This window comes from Oncorhynchus masou, chromosome 5 (assembly GCF_036934945.1).
Source record: "Oncorhynchus masou masou isolate Uvic2021 chromosome 5, UVic_Omas_1.1, whole genome shotgun sequence".
In the NCBI taxonomy this organism is placed as follows: domain Eukaryota; kingdom Metazoa; phylum Chordata; class Actinopteri; order Salmoniformes; family Salmonidae; genus Oncorhynchus; species Oncorhynchus masou.
In genome coordinates, this window is record NC_088216.1 from 61,265,856 (window position 1) to 61,271,924 (window position 6,069).

The 6,069-nt window shown below is 40.6% G+C and overlaps 1 long non-coding RNA gene across 1 annotated transcript in view; it reads left to right on the top strand.

Moving 5' to 3' along the window:
• The first annotated feature begins 410 nt into the window (after positions 1-410).
• LOC135527630 (uncharacterized) overlaps positions 411-6,069 on the top strand; it is a 7,607-nt gene continuing 1,948 nt past the window's right edge. Inside the window, exon 1 of the long non-coding RNA XR_010453464.1 lies at positions 411-576. This is a non-coding gene — a long non-coding RNA (uncharacterized LOC135527630). The remainder of the gene's footprint in view (positions 577-6,069) is intronic.

Consider the following 6,069-nt stretch of genomic DNA (forward strand, 5'->3'; position numbering starts at 1 on the left):
CCCTTTTTGGTGACCAATGCAATGTCATCGACACACATTGGGACACCCTGTCACCTCTAAAGTTAGTGGGGTGTTTTGTTATTTGTTATTTTTATCTCTTACTTTTTAAAAGTATTCTCTTAAAACTGCATTGTTGGTTAAGGGCTTGTAAGTAAGCCTTTCACCTGTTGTATTCGGCGCACGTGACAAATAACATTTGATTTGGATTTGTTTGTGCCTGTGTCCATGCATGAGAGTGTGTGTTTACAGAGTCAGAACAGGATTATACGTGGTCCGAATGAACTTCAGCCCAGTAGCCTCCCCATGACTCTGTCCTCACTGTTGGCAGAACTAAACAGGCATTGTCCCAGTTCACTGTGCCTAAAGTCCATTATGAACGCTGCTCACAGGCAGGCTGTCCCCATGGAACACTCACATACAAACACTACATTGGAATTATTTCACAGAGGAAGTTAATTTAAGAAATAAGGAAATCCACAAATACTGTTTTTCAAAGTTCACTTAATTTATGTTATTGTAACGGATTTCCTCCTCTTCGTCTGAGGCGGAGTAAGGATCGGACCAAAACGCAGCGTGGTAAGTGTCCATGATGATTTATTCAAAAACACAACTGAACACTGGAACAAAATAATAAACGTGAATCAACGAAACCGGACCAGTTCTGTAAGATGACAACACACACTAGACAGAAAATAAACACCCACAAAACCCAGGTGGAAAAAAGGCTACCTAAGTATGATTCTCAATCAGAGATAACTAACGACACCTGCCTCTGATTGAGAACCATACTAGGCCGAACACAAAAACCAACATAGAAAAACAAACAAGACTGCCCACCCCAACTCACGCCCTGACCATACAAAAGCAAAGACAAAACAAAGGAACTAAGTTCAGAACGTGACAGTTATATTTTTTGAGTTAGGTTGCTGTTTTGTTACTGTGAAACTAGTATCTGACTGAGTATTGAACCAAGGTTGCCAGAGAAGTAGAGAACTACTTTCAAACTATGATAAACAGTAGCTGTGTTCGAATACTCATACTAACAGCACTAACCGTACTATTTGTGATGTAAATTGAGTTTATGGTATGCTTATTGATCATAGTATGGATATAGTTAGTATGCTAAAAATTCCCGGATGTCTTACTAAATTTGCCAAAATACGAAATATACACTCAGTGGACACTATTTCTGTGCATTTAGGGCCCATAATGCAATTATTCACAAAATGGGCGTGGCGTCACAGCGTTTTCAGATGCCAACGAAAATGGCGGAAAATATGTCCGACGAGAGTGCATACAAATTCATTGCTTTAACTAATTATAACAAATGTTCAGAAAATGTTGAGCAATGTAATAAAGTCATGCATTTTCAAATAAGTTACATTACACGTTATGTTGGCTGACAATTTGTTAGCTACGCTATCCTTATGAACAGCATATCATTACAGCGGTATGTATCAGGTATGTTAGCTACCTATTGTAACGTTAGTTGGCTACTAGTACATCGAACTTGCCAGTATATTTACTTTATGCTATCTAACTAACTACCCAACGTTTATTGACTTGATTATTCACGTCATTCATAGCTTAGCTAAGTGGTATAGTCGTTCGGGTCCGTTCGTAAATTCCCTCTTGCTATTTACGCCGATTTCAGAGCACTCTTGTCTGACTGCCAGAGGCAGAGTGATGAACTGATGAATTTACGAACGCTCAACACCTGTTGATTGTGACCAGTATCAGTAAACGTCGCTTAATTAAATTGTTTCCAGCAGCACAGTTACAGTCATCAACACTATGGATAACATGAAAACTGACTAACCAGCTCTGCAAGGGCAAGTAAAATGGTCAGAGAGAGGTGTTTATTCATTTGTGTCTGGAAGAAGCTAGCAAGTTAGCCAGTTAGCTTGGGTGCTTGACTGCCGTTGTGAGGTCAGAACGCTTGGATCAACCCTACTCCTCGGCCAGGGCGTCCAGTGTGTGCTCTGAACGCTCCAAGAACAAAACGCTCTGAATTTATGAACGGACAATCTGACAACGCCCTGAATTTACGAACGCCCAGAGCGCACTCTGGCACTCCAGATTGAATTTACAAACACACCCGAAGTCTAGCTAGTAATTTGTTATGCTAACAAGCTAGCAAAAGGTTGCATAGCAACAACATCAACTTCCGGTAGACAGGCGTGGCACTAGTACGCTCAACTGAAAGAATACCGTTCATTTACAGTATTCTAAAATGAATTAATATTATGTAGTATATACTCATTAAGTATCCAGTATACAGTATGTTGGTATGGGTATTCAAACGCAGCTCTTGCCTGTGTGTGCATGTGAGTGTGTGTGTGCTTGCGTGTGTGTGTGTGTGCTTGCGCGTGTGTGTGTTTGCGCGTGTGTGTGTGTGTTTGCGCGCGTGTGTGTGTTTGCGCGTGTGTGTGTTTGCGCGTGTGTGTGTTTCGTGGCACTGACGTCCATCAGATAAGGCATTCCTCATTAGATAAGTCCCCTTGGTGTCAGCCCTGTCTGAGTGTGTTTAGAGAGCGTGTGTGTGTCTGGAGATAGCTCACCCTCAATTAAGCCTGAGAACCGCAGTATCACATCATTATCTCTCTGCAATTGAGAGTGAAGCAACTGTGTGTGTGTGTGTGTGTGTGTGTGTGTGTGTGTGTGTGTGTGTGTGTGTGTGTGTGTGTGTGTGTGTGTGTGTGTGTGTGTGTGTGTGTGTGTGTGTGTGTGTGTGTGTGTGTGTGTGTGTGTCTGCGTGCATGTGCTTGAACTCGTTAGCAGGGCAGAGAGAGATAGTGTAAAATGATGATGATAGATATTCAAACTGCCGCAGGAGAAGAACTATGGTTTTGGAGCCTTACTGCAGTGGTTTCTTAACGTCTTTCATTATGCTCTTGTCTTACATCACATCCCAGTGTATAAAAAGGGTACATACAGACAGTGGGTCACAATTCTGACCTCTGTCTTTCAGGGATTGGTTCAACTATGCCAAATATGAGAAAAGCAAGTGCTCTTATTGGGTCACAATTCTGACCTCTGTCTTTCAGGGATTGGTTCAACTATGCAAACTATGAGAAAAGCTAGTGCTCTTATGTCAGCAGAGAGGCTCCCCATTCAAGGAGAGGGACATTCGAATACAGAGTTTACAGTGAGGAAACACTTAGGTCATTCTGAAATCAGAAGACCTGATTCCTGCTTGGACAACGGCTTTGTGTGTTTCTGTGTGAGTGTGTATATGTTCATTAGTGGCTGCATGTCTGCATATGTGAGAATGTACTGCATGTCTGTATATGTGTGTATGTACTGTATGTCTACATATTTGTATGTGTAGTGTATGTCTGCACATGTGTATGTCTAAATATGTGAGTATGTACTGCATGTATGCATATTTGTGTATGTCTGTATATGTGTGTATGTCTGCAAATGTCTGCATGTACTGTATGTCTGCATATGTGTGTATGTACTGCATGTCTACATATGTGTGTGTGTGCTGCATATGTGTGCATGTACTGTATGTCTGCAAATGTATGTCTGCGCATGTGTGCATATTTGTGTATGTACAGTGTGTCTGCATATGTGTGTATGTACTGTGTCCATGTGTGTACAGTGTGTCTGCATATGTGTGCATGTACTGTATGTCTGCAAATGTATGTCTGCGCATGTCTGCATATGTGTGTATGTACAACATGTCTGCATATCTATATATGTACTGTATGTCTGCATATGTGTGTAAGTACTGCATATGTGTGTATGTACTGTATGTATGTACTATGTTTGCATATTTGTGTATGTACTGCATATGTGTGTATGTACTGCATGTCTGCATATGTGTGTGTGTACTGTATGTCAGCATATGTGTGTATGTACTGCATATGTGTGCATGTACTGCATGTCTGCATATGTGTGTATGTTCTGCATATGTGTGCATGTACTGCATATGTGTGCATGTACTGCATGTCTGCATATTTGTGTATGTACTGCATGTCCTCATATGTGTGTATGTCTGCATATGTGTCTATCTACTGCATATGTGTGCATGTACTGTATGTCAGCATATGTGTGTATGTACTGTGTGTCTGCATATGTGTGCATGTACTGTGTGTCTGCATGTGTGTATGTATTGCATGTCTACATATGTGTGTATGTCTGCATATGTGTGTATGTCTGCACATGTGTGTCTGTCTGCATATGTGTGTATGTACTGCATGTCTGCACATGTGAGTATGTCTGCATATGTGTGTTTGTACTGTGTGTCTGCATATGTGTGTTTGTACTGTGTGTCTGCATATGTGTGTTTGTACTGTGTGTCTGCATATGTGTGCATGTCTACATATGTGTATATGTACTGTATGTCTGCATATGTGTGTCTGTGTGTATGTACTGCATGTCTGCATATGTGTGTATGTACTGTATATGTGTGTATGTACTGCATGTCTACATATGTGTGTATGTACAACATGTCTGCATATCTGTATATGTACTGTATGTCAGCATATGTGTGTTTGTACTGTGTTTGCATATTTGTGTATGTACTGCATATGTGTGTATGTACTGCATGTCTGCATATGTGTGTGTGTACTGTATGTCAGCATATGTGTGTATGTACTGTGTGTCTGCATATGTGTGTTTGTACTGCATGTCTGCATATGTGTGTATGTACTGTATGTCTGCATATGTGTGTCTGTGTGTATGTACTGCATGTCTGCATATGTGTGTATGCACTGTATATGTGTGTATGTACTGCATGTCTGCATATGTGTGCTTGTACTGCATGTCTGCATATGTGTGCATGTACTGCATATGTGTGTATGTACTGCATGTCTGCATATGTGTGTATGTACTGTATATGTGTGTATGTACTGCATGTCTGCATATGTGTGCATGTACTGCATGTCTGCATATGTGTGCATGTACTGCATATGTGTGTATGTACTGCATGTCTGCATATTTGTGTATGCACTGCATGTCTGCATATTTGTGTATGTACTGCATGTCCTCATATGTGTGTATGTCTGCATATGTGTGCATGTACTGTATGTCAGCATATGTGTGTATGTACTGTGTATCTGCATATGTGTGTATGTACTACATGTCTGCATATGTGTGTATGTACTGCATGTGTGTGTATGTCTGCACATGTGTGTCTGTCTGCATATGTGTGTATGTCTGCATGTCTGCATATGTGTGTATGTACTGTGTGTCTGCATATGTGAGTATGTCTGCATATGTGTGTATGTATTGCATGTCTATATATGTGTGTATGTCTGCATATGTGTTTATGTACAGTATGTCTGCATGTACTGTGTGTCTGCATATGTGAGTATGTACTGCATGTCTACATCTGTGTGTATGTACTGCATATGTATGTATGTCTGCATGTACTGTGTGTCTGCATATGTATGTATGTACTGTGTGTCTACATATGTGTGTATGTACTGCATGTCTACATATGTGTGTATGTACTGCATATGTGTGCATGTACTGCATGTACTGTGTGTCTACATATGTGTGTATGTACTGTGTGTCTGTGTACTGTGTACTGTGTGTCTACATATGTGTGTATGTACTGTGTGTCTACATGTGTGTATGTACTGCATGTCTGCATATGTATGTATGTCTGCAAATGTCTGCATGTCTGCATATGTATGTATGTCTGCAAATGTCTGCATGTACTGTGTGCCTGCATATGTGTTTATGTAAGGTATGTCTGCATATTTGTGTATGTACTGTATATCTGCAAATGTGTGTATGTCTGCATGTGTGTATGTACTGTGTCTGCATATTTGTGTATGTACTGTATGTCTTCATATGTGTGTATGTACTGTATGTACTGCATATGTGTGTGTGTACTGTATGTCAGCATATGTGTGTATGTACTGCATATGTGTGCATGTACTGCATGTCTGCATATGTGTGTATGTTCTGCATATGTGTGCATGTACTGCATATGTGTGCATGTACTGCATGTCTGCATATTTGTGTATGTACTGCATGTCTGCATATTTGTGTATGTACTGCATGTCCTCATATGTGTGTATGTCTGCATATGTGTCTATGTACTGCATATGT